Source organism: Eucyclogobius newberryi, unplaced genomic scaffold (genome assembly GCF_026437365.1).
Source record: "Eucyclogobius newberryi isolate DKJ021-1_F unplaced genomic scaffold, fEucNew1.0.hap1 SCAF_2, whole genome shotgun sequence".
NCBI lineage: Eukaryota > Metazoa > Chordata > Actinopteri > Gobiiformes > Gobiidae > Eucyclogobius > Eucyclogobius newberryi.
In genome coordinates this window covers 44,464,605-44,481,191 of record NW_027315834.1, presented here as the reverse complement: position 1 = coordinate 44,481,191, position 16,587 = coordinate 44,464,605, and positions in this window count along the sequence as shown.

Below are 16,587 nucleotides of genomic sequence, written 5' to 3'. Positions count from 1 at the left end.
GGAATGGCTTGAGCAGATCCCAGGAAAAACATCAGACATCTCGGTCCAGAAAAGTGCAGTGCAGGGAACAGCAAAGATACTGAAGAACCCTCAAGCTCCCAGGGGCCTCTGGTAGAGGACCCGAGCATGAAGGGCGAGAAATAGAGACCACCTGCAGAGGGTGTGAAAGAGATATTATTTATTCATATATATATGCCGCATGAGACAGGAGGAGGGGAGGAACAAGAACTACTTTTAATGTACACACACAAATCCCCTTAGCTCCCCATTCTGCATCTGGCGGACTTCTGTGCAGCAGTGAACAGCAGTGTGGTCTAAAAAGGCCACTAGCATGGACCACGACTCCAGCTACAATGCAAAGTGTTTACTAGCATAAGAGAAACATGAACATCACAAATTATGATGAGGTCGATGAGGGCTCCCGGGCCTCGATACCCCCATCTAGGAGATAAATTAGAATAATTAGAATAATTAAAAGAGGGTTGGAGGGAGAGGCACAAAGTCATGAACACAGATGTGTGTGACTTGGATGCTTAAATGGTGTGGCCGCAGGAAGGGGCATGAAAAGGGTGTGGTCCTGCTCCCAAACTTAAGATAGCAAACTTATCTTCATGTATCAGGACGTCTGAGCCCATTTTTTCAGTCACTTTTGAGAGTAATAGTCTTTGCTTCTGTCCTGAGATCATGTCAGAAAGGTGCTGCGCGCATCCGCAGTTAACGATTGCGTTGCAGGAAAATTACCTTCTTTTTTCAATAATCTTTTGATGTAGACATTTATCTCTGAAACCAAAATATTTTCTTCTTTCTGAAAAGTGCTTGTAAACTCATCTCAGTGAATAATTAGGTTATGCTAGGAATGAGATATTAGGTAAGTGAGTGTTACACATGGACCGCTGCAAAGAGTTTAAAATGAGTTTGTTCTGTTTTTACATAAGACAGTAAAAATCAGGGACAACACCTTTAGTTAGAATATTTCCAATGAATAAATTACTAAGATAAAACTAAATTCAAAATCTGAAAACCTAAAATAACTCTCTCTCTCTTTTCTGGACAGAGATGTCTGATGTTTTCCCCTTGGTATTTCTCCAGTTTCTTGTTTTCCTTTTTCCTGATGCCACATCAACCACAACAACTTTCCTCTGCTGTTTATCCACCACCACAATGCCTGCTTGGTTTGCCATTACCATTCTGTCAATCTGTATCTGGAAATCCCAGAATCTTGGCTCGGTCGTTCTCCACCACATTTAGTGGTGTTTCCCACTTTGACCTTGGGGTTTCCAGTCCATACTCCACACAGATGTTCCTCTACCACTTGGTTATGGCGCTCCATATATTCTTTCCCTGCCAGCCATCCATTTTTTTTCAGGAATTGTGAAAGCTACTTTGTCCACACACTTTATTGCTGTCCTTGGGACAGGAGTCTCTTTCAAAGTTGTAAATAGGGCTGAAACAAGGTAATCCATTAATTGCAACTTATTTGATTATTGAAATAATTGTGGACTGGTCAATACACCGGCTCCAAAACCTGTCATGTGCTGAGAGAAGAGGCGGAATTACACCAAAATGACTCAGGACACGAGTAAAAGTTTAGTTTTGATGTTTTCAAGCGGCTTCACTTTAGCTTTATCTGGGTCAAATTTTGTGTAAAAAAAAGAATATGTTTTTTAAGGCCTTTGCGATTATTATGATTATGATTATGGTTATGATTATTATCAGTTCTAGTGATCAATACATTTTATAATGTGTTTATCATGTTTATTTGGGCTGGTATATAGTCTCCATCGCGTCAAATCACAATCTTGCGTCACATTTCTCAAGTACAGGCACGTTTAATTCCAAAATAAAATTAATCCCTTCAACAATGTACATGATTCATTTTTGTGTGGCCCAAAAGGGGATGCGCTAACGTTCCTGTACACACCCTTACAGCGCATGGAGGAAAGCCCATTAAATGAGAGTGATGATACACAGAATGATGCAGTGAGAATAGGCTGCTACCATCATCGCGGAGTCGTGCCCAGAGCTTCCTGTGCCAAAAGAAGCCTCCCCGTGCACGCCTTGATCTGGTCTGAGTCAGCACCGTCAGGATGGTGCCCTGTAGATTAGCCTGTGTTTTTGTAAAGAGACAGAAGAGCAGACTCATAATCTTTAAACACAGAGAAGTGCAAGAGCTCAACTGAATCCCAGGCGATTTTAATGACTTGTGTAATGGCTGCTTAAGAGATAATAACATAATTACAGATGCAGTGTACAACTGTGAGATGTTCGGTAGACTTAAAAGTGCCCGCAGTCAGAGCAGGTAGTTAGGCCCCAACACACTGGCATTGTCCCAAAAGAATGTGTTTGTTAATGAGATACATTTAGATCTATTAAGTGAAATAAATAACAACAAAATTAACAATGTGATTAATATAATAAAATGTTTATCTTTCTATATTGTAGTGTTGATACTTTAGCAAGTGAACTTTGCACAGACATAAAAAGGCAAACAGATGCTGACACTGCCATAACAACAAGCATTACGTGTGATAAAAAATAACTTTAGTTTTTAAATGTCACATATCAAAAAGAACTGCATTATTATGTCTGATAACAAAAGGCTGTGTTTCTGGCACTAGCTCAGTCCTCACTCTCCTCATCTCACTGGAGGTTGGAAACACTGACAGTGTCATAATTTTATAAGGATATTTATGGGGCCCGAGGAGACATACAGTACATGTCGCCTGTGTTTTAAAAGCTAATATGTTTCTGAGCTTGTGTTAAACAGCTGTGTGGCCTCACAACTACCTCTACACTTATGGTCCAATATAGATTCATGGAGATCACATTTTTATCTTGGACTATTTGGATAATTTGATTGAAAATGTGTTAAAGTGGTTGTGCCACAGCACATTTTTCTTACTGTAGTTTACAGTCAATTAGAATATACAGATAATGGAGAAATAACATCAAAGTCGAGCTTGACTCGTGTTGAAAATTATAATACATGTGTGTAAGAGTGATGCAGTTATTGGAAAGATGGAGTGATTGATTGAGGCAACGCTGTGGTCAATAAGTCTAAATCCAATTCATCTTTCAGTCTTCTGTTGTGGCAATAAATTCGCCCACCTGAATAATGATGTTGATGATAAATGCTTCGGCGCGTGTATTATGTGGATTTAGTCTATATCTCACCATCTCCTGAATGTGAAGAAGCAATCAAGAAATAAAGCTCCTAATTTTTCATAATGAGTGGCTTAAAAAGCTTTGAAATACTAACCCAATCAATAGCTCCATAAATTGCTTAACATGCATCTACTGTGTCTGCAGAACATGTTAGCAGTGTTTCATATAATAGCTTTAGAGCATAGTGAAGCCATATAATGGAGACCTTTTGCAGGGTTTTATATGAAGCTCTTGGGAAACAAGCACTCCAATGTGACCTAAAGCCATATGTTTTAATATGCCTTTGTCTCAATGCTAGAATTGATACGTATTTCAATGATTTGACAGCATTCGTTATGCACTGGACTTGGACCACTTCCCTAAGCTGATTTGTTTTTTTGGCTGCATATTTTGTGTTTTATATCACGTAACTCCTCTGCACTGTGTCCAACTGTGAGGTCAGGGCTGTTTGTTGGTCCGTAGAGCCTGAAGAAGAGAAGGAGAGAGGGACGGCTCTGAGCACAGGCGAAGAGAAGCAGATGCTGTCTCCGGAGGAGGCAGCGTCCGCTCCCCTTGTTTTAATTCTATCGGCATATGGATGCTAAAGAAAGCCCACAGGAGAAGAGACACAAACAAAGGCAATATGAGGATGAAGAAAGACCTGGAGAACAGCTTGGACACAGAGGGTGAGAAAACAGGAGTAAAAGTGGTGACGATGACAGAGCAAATGTTACTGCAGCTGCATATTTGAAATAACAGCGCTTTCTCCTGAAACCAGAGAGGCGTACGGGACACAGTGAGCAGGGCGGCATGCACAGGGCAGCAGGAAGCGTGCGCTGAGAGGCAGGGTGCGGTGAGGATATCCTCCACTAAGCTCGCACACACTCTGCTCAAATCCCCCCAGTCAGCTGTGTGCAGAGGGGGTTCGATATGTATCCAATGAAAACCCAACATTTGAAGTTATTCCGACCGACCTTTAGGTGTACTTAAGTAATCAATAAAACTGCTCAATGGATATATCTGGTTTCCATGCATTGTCATTTATAGATTTTCTTGACTCATTGAGAAAAATGCCTTCCACAAAACACACTTTTGGCTGAGTTGGAAAGTTTTGTTCCACACTTGAGTTAAACTATAACACATGCTGTGGTTTCCATTCAGATACCTGCAGCTGTGCCTGTTACTGTTGTGTTTACTGATAGCAGTGAGCAGCGTAGAAAATAAAGTTTGTCAAATTCATTACCGAGATAAACGAGTGGATTTCTGAAAATCTACTTGAGCTACTGCTGTTATTTGTTACATAATTGCTGTTTACTAGACACTCCAGGAAGCATGCTCTCGTAAATTCCAGCCAAACTTTTACTTTCTATCGCAACAATCAATTAAAATTTGATTACCCTGGAAGAATATGTATTTGTGAGTGCCAGGTGGTAATGAAAAGCACATTATATCTCCATAACATAAACGTTTGTTTTTCCTCTTTGCATGCCACCTGTAAAAATGTTGACTCTCGCCACACCTTCGCTTAGCAGCCAAGGCTCGAGACATAATGTGTAACTCAATATAGTTTCAAATGGGTCTCGAAAATGTAAATGTCCGAAGAGAGCTGATTACATAAAGGAAAATATGTTTTGATTTACTCACCTGTGAAATGCCATTTGGCGACGGTCCTTTGTTGGCAGCTGTGATTTGTTATGCGTGAAAATGAATCAAGAAATAATGTTTATTCAGACATCTAAGTGACAAAACACTTGATTATAAACAGTTAAACCTTTTACGGGACAATGCAACTTATGAGAATATTTATTCTTGTTGGCTAACGTTTATACTTTTTAGGATACAATATGAAAAGTGCTTTGTAAATAAGATTTCTGTAGATCTCATTTTATATACTATATCTCCTGCCTTCAGGGGCCTCTGGGTAACTTGTCAAGAACACACTGCTCAAGGAATCTCAGTCAGCACTTTACTGGAGCACAATTAAATGACATTTGGAAGAGTTTGGATTGGCCTATTGTGATTGATGACGATTGTAATTTAATTGTTCACTTAGACAGTTCATTGCTATTTTCTTTCACTTTCTTCAAAACAAATAGATCCATCAGACGCACGTTAATACTCTCAATACTCCTATTGTCACTGTACAGGATATTTGTCATGTGAGACCCTTTAACCTTTGACCTGTGGATTAATCTCACCAGTGGGACATTCATTGCACAAGAGGTATTGGCTCCTCTGCTTTGCCTCAAGGTGACGCGGCGGGCCAAGAATGTGCTGATTTCACATGTGGCGAATGGCAACCGAGATGATGATTGTCGAATAGTTGCAGTTGTTATTATTGAAACCATGCTCCACTCAGCAAGAGAGGCCCCGTCACATTCAACAAGCGACCACAGCTAATGTAACCATGGATAATTAACAGATCTGAAGAGCATGTTAAAGTGTCTTATGTGTCAGTGCGATTGGCAGATGGATGAGGAAACACTGAGGAAATATTATTGTGATTAATGGACTTAGACTCATAGTTTAATGCTTTGTCAAATTAAAAGCAGTTGTGTGAAAGCATAACTAATTCTAATATGGGATAAAAGTCAACTGTGCAAATGTATGAATAGAAACATGTATAGATTGCAAATATTCCAAAGAGTAGGGCTGAACAAGTTTGAATCAGCTTTAATAGCGATTTGAGGTTTATTGTTTTTTCACTTTTTTCACCGAGGGCCGCATTTTGAAACGTATACGGAGCAGAGGGCCACAAACAACCTGAAAATGTTGTTGCATTTGACATAGTTTTGATACCTCCACACCTTTAATAAGACTTAATAAGACGTAATAAGACTTTAATAAGACTTAATAAGACTTGAAACATTAATATTATGTTGGTATAACATCGAAATGCTTCAATCTCTCCAATTTTACAGTAAAAACGACTACTTTTTGTTGTTTGGACCAACTTAACAGGAAGCCGGAGGGCCGACAAAAATTGGTCTGAGGGCCGGATTTGGCCCCCGGGCCTTAGTTTGGACATGCCTGCTCTAATGAGATACCTAATGTTGTGCTTTATACTTACAGTATTTCTTTCTTTCTTTTTCATCTTGAGAACTGTCTGACTGGCTGCCATCAATCTCCCAGAGTGGAGATATTTAGAGGCGGTTAGCACATTATATCATTATGGTAAGCATTACTTAACTTGGAGTGCAGGGATGAAGGTTTCCTAAGAGGTACAATATAATACAGCCAAAGCCGTGTCTGCAGGTTGCAGAAAGACTATGCCATTGGTGCTTGTGCAATAACTGTAGTTAATCTTGGTCTAGAATACGTTTTTAATACAATAGCGGTGTTTTGGTATTTATCCAAATCATCTTTCTCTCAAGTTCTAAACTCAATATGGCATAGCTTTGATGATCCAATGAAAATCCAATAAAAACTGATTGTGAAAGTGAACAGTTGTCTACTTGCAATTAGAAAGAGTCACTATGTTTACATGCACGCCACGAAAACCAGCCTTCTCCAATTAAACAGGGTTTTAAAAATACATGTAACCCAGGGAACTATACGTTTCATTGTTGATTAGACTCTCCCAGATCCCATAAACACATTTGCATGTATTTGAATCCTTGTTGCACGTAGCAGTTTATCTGCCGGGTGTTCGCTGACTGTGACGCGGGTTCGGTCCACTGCGGGTTTGTATTTGACGTGTGCTGCGCATATTCACCTGGTTTTGCTTGAGAAAACAGGTCTAATGACCTGAAAACCGCTCCAGACCCGCATTGGAGTTCGTGTACATCTGGCGTAAGAGAGAAAATCAGCAGGAAAACATTGTACATGTGTCTAGATCTGTTTTCACTCATTTTAGAGGAAAAACGACCAGCTTTCACATGTTTCACTTGCATTGTTTTGGTCCACTACATTAAAGGAAAAACAGCCAAACAAACACTGTACATGTCCCTGAACGTCTCTCTGCCCCCCATTTGCACCGATTCATTTCTTTGACCTGCATGAGTGCCACCAAATCCTGACCAATTGTTTTCAAGTGCTTGGCCTGATTTGTAACGCTGCGGTCCATTGCATTGTCCTTAAGCTACAACCACCTATGTGTGAAATGTGTGTTTGCTCAACCATGAGACACATTGCATTATTGTTTCTTATCCAAATAACAACAGACGTTACGGCCCTGACAGGAAACAACAGACTAGAACAATGACAGGGGTTTATATCCAAACATCATAAATTACAGCAGCATTTGTCAACAGCATGTACAGTGCTGTGTTATGGCTCGTGGCTTCACTGCTTGCACAATTAATTGCATTATGGAAAACAAAATCACATGATGAATAAACTGCGTCTCTGCAATGCATTGGTCGCCCAGGACAATTTCAAAGGAACAAAAGGATTCAACAGTTTGTCACCTGACCAAAACGTCCAAGCGTCCTACACACATCACACACAATGCATTACAAGTTGATTAGAAAGAAGAGAGACCACACGCACCAAGTCAAGTCAAAATGCGTCTGAACGAATGTGGTCTGTAATCTTCTGTAAAATTCTGTCGTTCAACATAAGTCACATTCCAACCTGTTATATCAAGCATTCAAACTCCGCGGTCAAGTCAAGCCAAACAATCTGCCTTCGATTATGGCCCAACGTGAGAAAACATAACTGGTTGAGGTATGATTACAGTTGGTTTCATAAAAAAATTAAAAAGTGCTTCCTAAAGAACTCAAATTTCATCTATGGTCTGAAAAATCCAGGAGTTAGAGCAAGGTCAGAAGAGTTTATGCACACATTCATTTTACGCAGGGCTCTGACCACAACACCCTCGCTTTCCATTCTGAGAACACAGCCGTCTCACAGTGCAGAGAGGAGAACTCTTCTGTCATAGAAGTCCCAACGAGTTTAAATGCTTCTGATTGATTTGAATCAGCGTTTTTTCAGTGAGATAAAAAGACACCACTTCCTTTGCTGAGCTTGCTGTGTGTCCCATTCCCCATGTCAGTGTTCTTAATTAAAACCAGACATAAGCTCGAAGTCATGTCAGAGATCTGACCAAGCTAAAAGCTAAAGCTAATAACTCAGTCTGCTTGTTACAAAATAACAAACCTAATGGGATAATAGGGCTCTAACTCACACTCCTCCAATAGCTCTCAAATGTGAGCATGTGGGTTCACGTAGATTTTCCGTTGAGAGTTCATAAAGGAACAAATTAAGACTATCATTCATTTAGATGAATAAAAACGGCCTGGAATTTAATAAAATGCTATCGGCCCAAAGCCTCATACTTTGATGTTGTAATTCTAGGCAACACTATATCTGTAAAACATTTCTACAGCTCTTTTTCTCAGGCTTGTTCTGTGTGCTTCCAGACCCATGGCTTCTCTCTCAGAACTGTTGGGTTTGGGGCTGACGTTGGCACATATCAAAGGGTTAATTAACCCCTTTGATTTGTTCACCTTTATTTCACCAGTTAACACCCATTGAGATCGAAACCTTTTTTTTCCAAGGTTGACCTGGGGGTATATTTTATTTTCTACAGTTTTCTGCATTAGATCATCCTTCAATAGCGCTGGAATTCTCTTCTCCCGATCTTGAGCAATCTTATATATTAGTAATACCCAACTGGGAGTAGCAAACTGTGCATGTATTAAGTTAAACCACACCTGGAAGAGCAGGTAACAGAACATGCAATCGCCACACTTCAAAGGCCTCAAAGCTTCCAGGAATTGAACACAGGACTGTCTTTCGTGTTTATAGCAACCATAATGCGTAACCGTTGAAAGGGAGAACAAGTTTTTGCAGTTTTAGTTGGTCGTAAATATAATGTCATCTCCTCACAGGTTGTTGTTGTGGCTGACCTGGTCAAAACAATAGCCTTTTTTCACATGCATACTACACAGATATCTGTTCAAAATCACAAAACATAATAACTCTCCTTGCAGTGTGAAATAAGCCGCATATTTGCACTTCTTACAGGCCCAGTCATAAATACTATATTATCCTGTCACCACAGCAGATAAATGTGGGACACAAAGGGCTTCATTCACACTTAACTGATCCCCTTTCACTATCATACAGCTCCAATGAACACACTGCACTGTTTTATTAGTTTTTGTCTTTTGGCCACATGTGGTTTAGATTTTGTCAGGGTCGAAGGTCATCATACATCTTAATTAAGCCGTAATACGTATCAGCACAAACTCCCACCCTGTCGCATTGAAGACAATGTCCTATAGCACCTTTCCCCTTCAAATGCTTCAAATGTATAACATATTTGAATTAAAATTGATTAAACAGTTCTTTATTACTTTTAATTAATATAATATTTTTTCTCTTAGAATACAATATTAAGTTTGCAAACATCTTTCTGTGCAGACCCTTGAGCAGATAAGGCTTCAGACTCCCCACTCTCTGTGTGTTCAGTAAATGTGATTAGGAGCCAATTAGGGGGAGGAACATTTTGACACATGTCTTGTATTTGGTGTGAAAAGTGAGATATTTTAGGTGTAAGGAGAAGGGAGTCAGCAGTGTAAACATCTATGTGCCTGCCAAAAGTTTGATCTGTTGGATATAGATATAGATATTTTTCATTTAGTCACTATGAGAACATTTCTTCCAAACACAAATGTAAAGAAGAGTCCTTGATCCACAACAAGGACATCCACAAGAGATGCCTGGCTGTATCATTTGCTTCTACCACTCTTGCTGCTCCTGCACTGATCTGTGAAGGTTTCATATTGAATAGTAGCACAAAGATACATATTTATTTATTTCATACACATTTTTATCATTTGGATCTCCCAGGCAGCCAAGACCACAAGACGGCATGATGGGACCCTATTATCTCCCCAAGTTCTGATGGGCGTGATTGACAGGCCAACAGCCAATCAGAGAGAAGCACAGTCCAAGCGTATCAAAGCAAACATAAAGAATATTAAATTCACAGAGGACTGAGAAACATTGTGAACTTCTACAGAATAAATAGGTGAAGTTTTAGGTGAAAGAACTTTGATTTTGTTCTAAATCATGAGCCTTTTTCCCATGTGGCATTGGAATAAACAAATATAATTGGTTATGTTGCAGATGGATCTTAGTCTAGATAAGACAGACTAAATCACAACAATTATTTAAATATGAAGAAAAAGCTTCATTCAAATCAAATGTACTAACTTTCAGTTACTACATCATTGTCTTCGTGTCAGTGTAAGTCTTATTAAATAGTAAGCAACTAAAGAGTTTAATAAACAGTGGTCTACAATTACCTAATGTTTTGTTGTTGTTTTTGATCATATTTCGACATATATGGTGTGATATATCCTGCTGCTGATGACACATTATTGTTACTAATACCGTTACTACAATAATGACAAATGTATTCTTTTCATTAAAGCATCATTTTCTCGTATTATCACTCGTAATTGAAAAAATGTACAGCATCTTTGATATGTCACAGGGCCGGTCTTTGGAGCCCCGTCCACAGCCCAGCGTTTTCCTGTGGGAACATGGACTTACAAAAATGACATGATCTCACAGTTCTCCATGCGTACATAAAGTGAGGATATACTGTGCTCTCCTACGTCACTGCTAAACCACTAAAGCGGAGCTGGAAGGCTTGTTTTGGTAAACACTCCTCTAGAAACCGCTTTCGATAGGAATGTGGCCCAGCGGCTGCTGCCAAAATTAATATGTGGTTAATGACATGGTTTGGCAAACTGCCCCATGTGCTATTGATCCAGTTTGGATTCTTCCAGTTCACTTTATTACCCTAATGTAAAACAGTCATGGGGGATTTCTGCCATCAAGCTTTACTGAGTTTCAGTGTTCCCTTTAGCGTGTTGCAGAAATGACATCTATAACATGATCAGGTCGGCTTACTTTTTCCTCTGGAGCACTTTGCGAGTCTATACGTGATTCTTCATCATCACTTAATGTCAGATGCTTAATAGCAGTTTGGCATGACTGAGTGTGACCCGCTCAAGACAACATCTGGATGCGATCTGAAACCATGTTGGTGCTAACGACTGACAGTCAGCAGCGTGGAGACTGCTCTGAAGCACATCATTGATCCCGCTGTAGACTCCTCATCGTCTTTAGCTGGTGTTCACAGTGTGAGCAGGGGGCTCATCCGTCCTCCACCGCCTCCTCCACCGCCTGATTGTCAGTCTGTTTCTCATTGTGCTGCTGGATGTGGCTCGGCTCCAGGTGTGTTGTAAGTCTGTGGTTGTTTCCAGGGCACAGGCGCCACAGAGCTGAGCGTCAGTGTTCTTCAGTCGTTCTGTTCCACAAACTCCTGCTTTTGAAAGAGGGTCTTTTCACACATGGCTTTAGAGGCAGGTTTGGTTTGTGAGTCAAGCACAAATCAGCATATTCAAGTTGTCTTGGCAACAAAGAGTTGAACAAATAATCATGAAGATACCAAAATCAAAGTGTTGAACAAATAATCATGAAGATACCAAAATCTAGAATTTAAAAACTGAAGGTTCTCAATTAATATTATATTTTAGATACTGGTATTTGAGAATCACATCATCTTAATTTTTTTATTCTCCAAAAGTTCCCTGTAAAATGCAAAATAAAACATTTAGAACCACAAAACAATTACAAAACTAAAAGGTACAAGCAAGAAAATAAAAAAACTGCAATACAGTAAAAAAGTGATATATTGAATTACTAATATTATCATTGTTATTATTATTATTATTATTATTATCACATGTTCATGGATCCAGGCTGTACTCGACGGTAGTGTGGCTCTCCTGTAGCTTTAGTCCCCATTGTGAGTTCACTATCTGTTTGCCGAATGTCTTCCCTCCCCCTTTCACCCAATAGCTGTCCTCCCCGAAAAAAGGCTGCGGCTCAGAAAAACAGAAAGGACAAGAGCTATTGTCTCCGAGAATTTCAGAGCGCTGAAAAACGCGTCGTCTATTCTCTCCATGGGATATTTTTCTTTCTTTTAGCCTTGTTTACACACACCACATGGCTCCACCACACTCTACTCCTGCATTTGAAATGTGTAGCGGCTGAAAGAATGGTTGCCTCCCATCCCAGGCATGCGCTCCACTGCCAGAGGATGATGTTACTGTTGATGAAGCTGCGCAGGACTCACACGCCAGCAGCAGTGGTCCCCCGATGACATCACGGTGACGTCGGGCCGACAGGCGTGGCAACTGTGTGTGTGTGTGTTTGTGTGTTTGTGTGTGTGTCTGTGTGTGTGCTGCAGTGCATGTCAGGGCAGGGCTGGAATATGTAGTGTCCGTCTCGTGGGGCTCGGTGCAGTCAGTCCGAGTGCTGGACTCTCCGTGTTACACACGAGAGGCGGAGGTGAAGCAACAGACCATCAATCACGTAAAGGGAAAACCTACTGACTAAATTGTTGACTGTTCAATTTCATCTATGACAACACTGCTCCGATAGTCAAGGAGTGTAATGGCCTCTGTTAGTTTGTCAAACAACCATTATTGACATGCAACTAAACAAATCTCATTCTAAGCGCGCCATGACAGTTTACTGTTTACAAGTGAAAATTTGCATGCTGCGCGCTGTTTGGTCGACAAAGTTTATGTGCTTGGCTCTGATTGGCTGCCGAGCCATGGTCCGGAGAATGCCGAAGCTCCACTTCCGTGCGCTGCTGGATCACCATGCACGCAGAGTGCCGTCTGGCACAAACACAAATGTTGATATGAACGTAAAAGAGCCGCATGAGACCAGGCAAAGAGCCGCATGCGGCTCGGGAGCTGTGGGTTGGCCAGGCCTGTGATATTCTGACATAATCAAATTGTAGAAGTGAACACAGCTGATTCATGGGGTCCAGCTTCCTTTTTCCACAGTCAAACCCTCTAAACACCCTGTATATGTAAATTCCTGTTGGTGTAGTATAGAAGTATTTTACGCGCCACACTATAATAATATGTGCTTTTAGATGATCCGGTATGAGGCAAAGAGAATGTCAGAAAAACACCAGAATCAACGTGAAAAACAGGAGGGAACAATACTTAGTCGTTTTTGCAAACACTGCGCCATTTAAGTTAGCTACTGAGCTACTGAGCTACTGAGCTACTGAGCTACTGAGCTACACGCTGAGTGATCATGGGATCCAAACAAACAAGACATGATAAAAGTAGTAAGGCAAAGATAAACAGATGGAGAGGAGAGAGAGAGAGAGAGAGAGAGAGAGAGAGAGAGAGAGAGAGAGAGAGAGAGAATTCAGGTGACAAACATGCACACAAAGCACAAATGAATGCGAGGAAGTGTCTTCATTCATACACTTGGGTCAATTGTCACGCGATACATGAAAGAGATAAAAAGATAAAAAGAGTAAAGGTTTTGCAGTTCAGACACAGCTGATAAACAGTGGTACAGTAGTAGCGCTCACACATGCTGTAACAGTCATCCTTGTGCCTGAATGCAGAGTTCATGTCGTCGTCCACAGGCACATATCAGCAGACAGGTGCAGCCTCGGTGGACTTTGGTTCAGCTCCTTGTGGCGGCCGTAAAACTCCCACGCGGTTCATGACCAAACACCCATTTCACAACTTTAAGACATTCAAGTCCATAGTTTCGCTTACGACAATTCAAGTTATTTTGAATATATCTAAACGGACCATTAATGAGGTGAAATGAGCAGGAAATAAGAGATTCGACACATGTACAGGTGGTGTGAAGGACAATGCTTCTTTATCAGATAGCAGGTCAGTAATGAGTCATGTTCAGGTAAAGTAGGCCAGTCTCACAATAAGACTCAGGTATTCATGTGTGGGCCGTTACCATGGGGATCATCACAGACCTGAGCCTGACCCACGGATGTGCAAACTGTCATCCACGTGCGTGTGAGAGAGCGTCACATATGTAGAAACTGATATGTGTGTGAAGTACTGGCTCCGAAAGTTAGATACGTAATTATCTAATTGATCAAGATAAACGTGTGGGTTTTTATGACATATGATACGGCCCAAGAGTCTGTTTTATGGGACAAAACCTTTGGAAAAAACACCACTAACACAGTTTTCGTGATAACTACAAACAGAGGTGCATTCATTCAGAGTTCTTCTACGCGGCAGAAGCGGAGGACAGTGTGATTACGAAGAGAGCATGCACAGAGTGAGCAGTGAGCCAGTCTAAAGCATAATAAGAGTGTAACTGCATAAACGGCACAGTAACTACAGTGGATCAAGGGCATTTGTGGGGCCCTCAGTGTCTGGGGCCCCTGTGCACCTGCCCTGTCTGAACTGCCTGATGTTATAGGCAATAATGTAATCCACTGTATGGATAATGAAGAAAGAAAAGGGAAAAGACTTGGAAACAAATGAACAAATCAATATAAGTCTAGACATATCAATCAAATCCAACACATTTTTGATTAATTAAACTGTGCCATTTAATGACTTTGGCTTCACTCCATAGTTAGAACCTGAGATAAAGTAATGAATAAAAGTCTGTTATGGGTGAGATGTGGATATAGCCAACCTTAGAAGTTTGCTTTTCGATGTCCAGGTTTTAGAATAACATTTGCAAGCCAATAGTGTTGTTTTATTACTTCAAATATATAACAGGAAAATAGAAAAATAGTTGCTGCCAAACTCAAATTGGTTGGATCCAAATGTTGTAGATTAATAAACACAGGGCAACATCAAATGACAAGAGTTTTTAATTGACAGATATCTGAAATATATATAACACAACAAAAAGTCAGTTTGACTTTATATAAGACCTAGTCTGTTTAAGCTGATGGTGACTCCAGAACGAGGCCTAAATTAACCCCCACTCACCCACAGAAAGTCATGGGTGGTTCCCACACGCTTAAACATATAGGTACATAGACATTTGGACAAAATTAAAGGCTGGTCCTTCTAACAACACAGACCCACACAGATGTCTGGTGTTGTCGGATGAGGCAGAGAACCAGGGGAGAGATACATAGAGTCCTTTGCCTCTATGGTCAAAGGTAAAAACACTATTCAGATGTCAATATAATCGCTCCAATAATTAGTCTACCAAAACTGTGTTATGTTACAGGTTTATATTTGGTTACTACGAACAAGCCATTATGCATGAACATAATCTTCAAACTGTGAAAGATAAAAAGGTTATACCGCAATACTGAAGTTAGAATATTGCCTGATTCTGTTGCAAAATAGTAAATCAAGGATCAACAAACCAACATGCAAATGCGATATGTAATTTAAACTGGCATCACATTCACTCATGGCCTTGACTCAGAGTAAAACTGTGAGCAAAAAGGCAAGAAGGGGGCATGAACACAGAATCATTGGCTAAAAACTGCACAGTAGGGCACTTGGGCGTGGGAATTCCTCGATCAAACTCTTTCCCAGCTGATGACTGTGTCCAGCAGTACAATTTGTCTTATAATAGTTTGACTGTGATTTCCCTTGAGCCAAGGCAGACATGTAAATATGCCCAGCATTTGCAGAAAATAGCTCAACAAAGGAAAGTGAAAGGGGAGAGACAGAATTAGTATCAAGGGTTTTTTTCTTCTTCTGAAATTTAAACCTTTTAATCAAGTGACAAGATATTACACACCTTATTTAGTCTGACACTTATCAAAGCCTTACATCTTAAAATGAACCCTCTATTGTTGCTGTTCTCAATAGTAGCAAGATTAGACTAGGCCACACCTCAGTGGCATTCATAACACCAGCCTGGGTCAGCACAAATATGGTGAAAGAATACAAATACAGCTTTGACTTGTGTTATTCAAAGGGCTCCACCCTCTGCTTTCCTTCCTGAATGTTCTGATCTGAGTTTGTCTCTGCTGTCAGGGCTGTGCTTCCTCCTCAGCCCAGCAGAGTGCTGAGTGTTGCATAACGGCAGGTTGAAGACCTAATCGTATGAGGTCATCACCCTCTGACCAACATTGTGGCTGACTCTATGGCTGGGCTCAGGCCGGAGCCTGGTTCCTCCCTTCCTGAATGTGTCTGTGATGTAGTGAAAGTAGGTCTAAGTCATTCGGCTGGAGGTGAACATGCAGGGCGTGGATGTAAAAACACTGACGTTGTTTTAATCATGACATAACTGTACACAGCAGGAGCTAAAAATAGAAGTAGAAAATTAGAAGATTGACACATTAATAAACGTTGCATTAAATAGCATGACATAAATCAAAAGCAAACTGGTTGCTCTGGACGCAATGGAAAACTAGTGTTGAGATCAAAAAGATTTGATCCACGTTGACAAACTGAATATTGTTTCCACACAGAGAATGTCCACATATTTAAATCCAGCTTAAATGAATAGTGCAAAGTGATGCCACAATAAGAAAGAGCGTGTCCCATTTGGTTGATTTTGTCTTGTGGGGGTGAATCATTCATTAGAGAAGATTTGCTCTGCTAGGAAGTACTTTTCTTACACGATTTGACAGGTTGGTGTCTGTCCTTCCTGTTGCAACTTGGCTGAAATCGCTCTCCCTGAGTCATTTTGAGTGACACCAACATG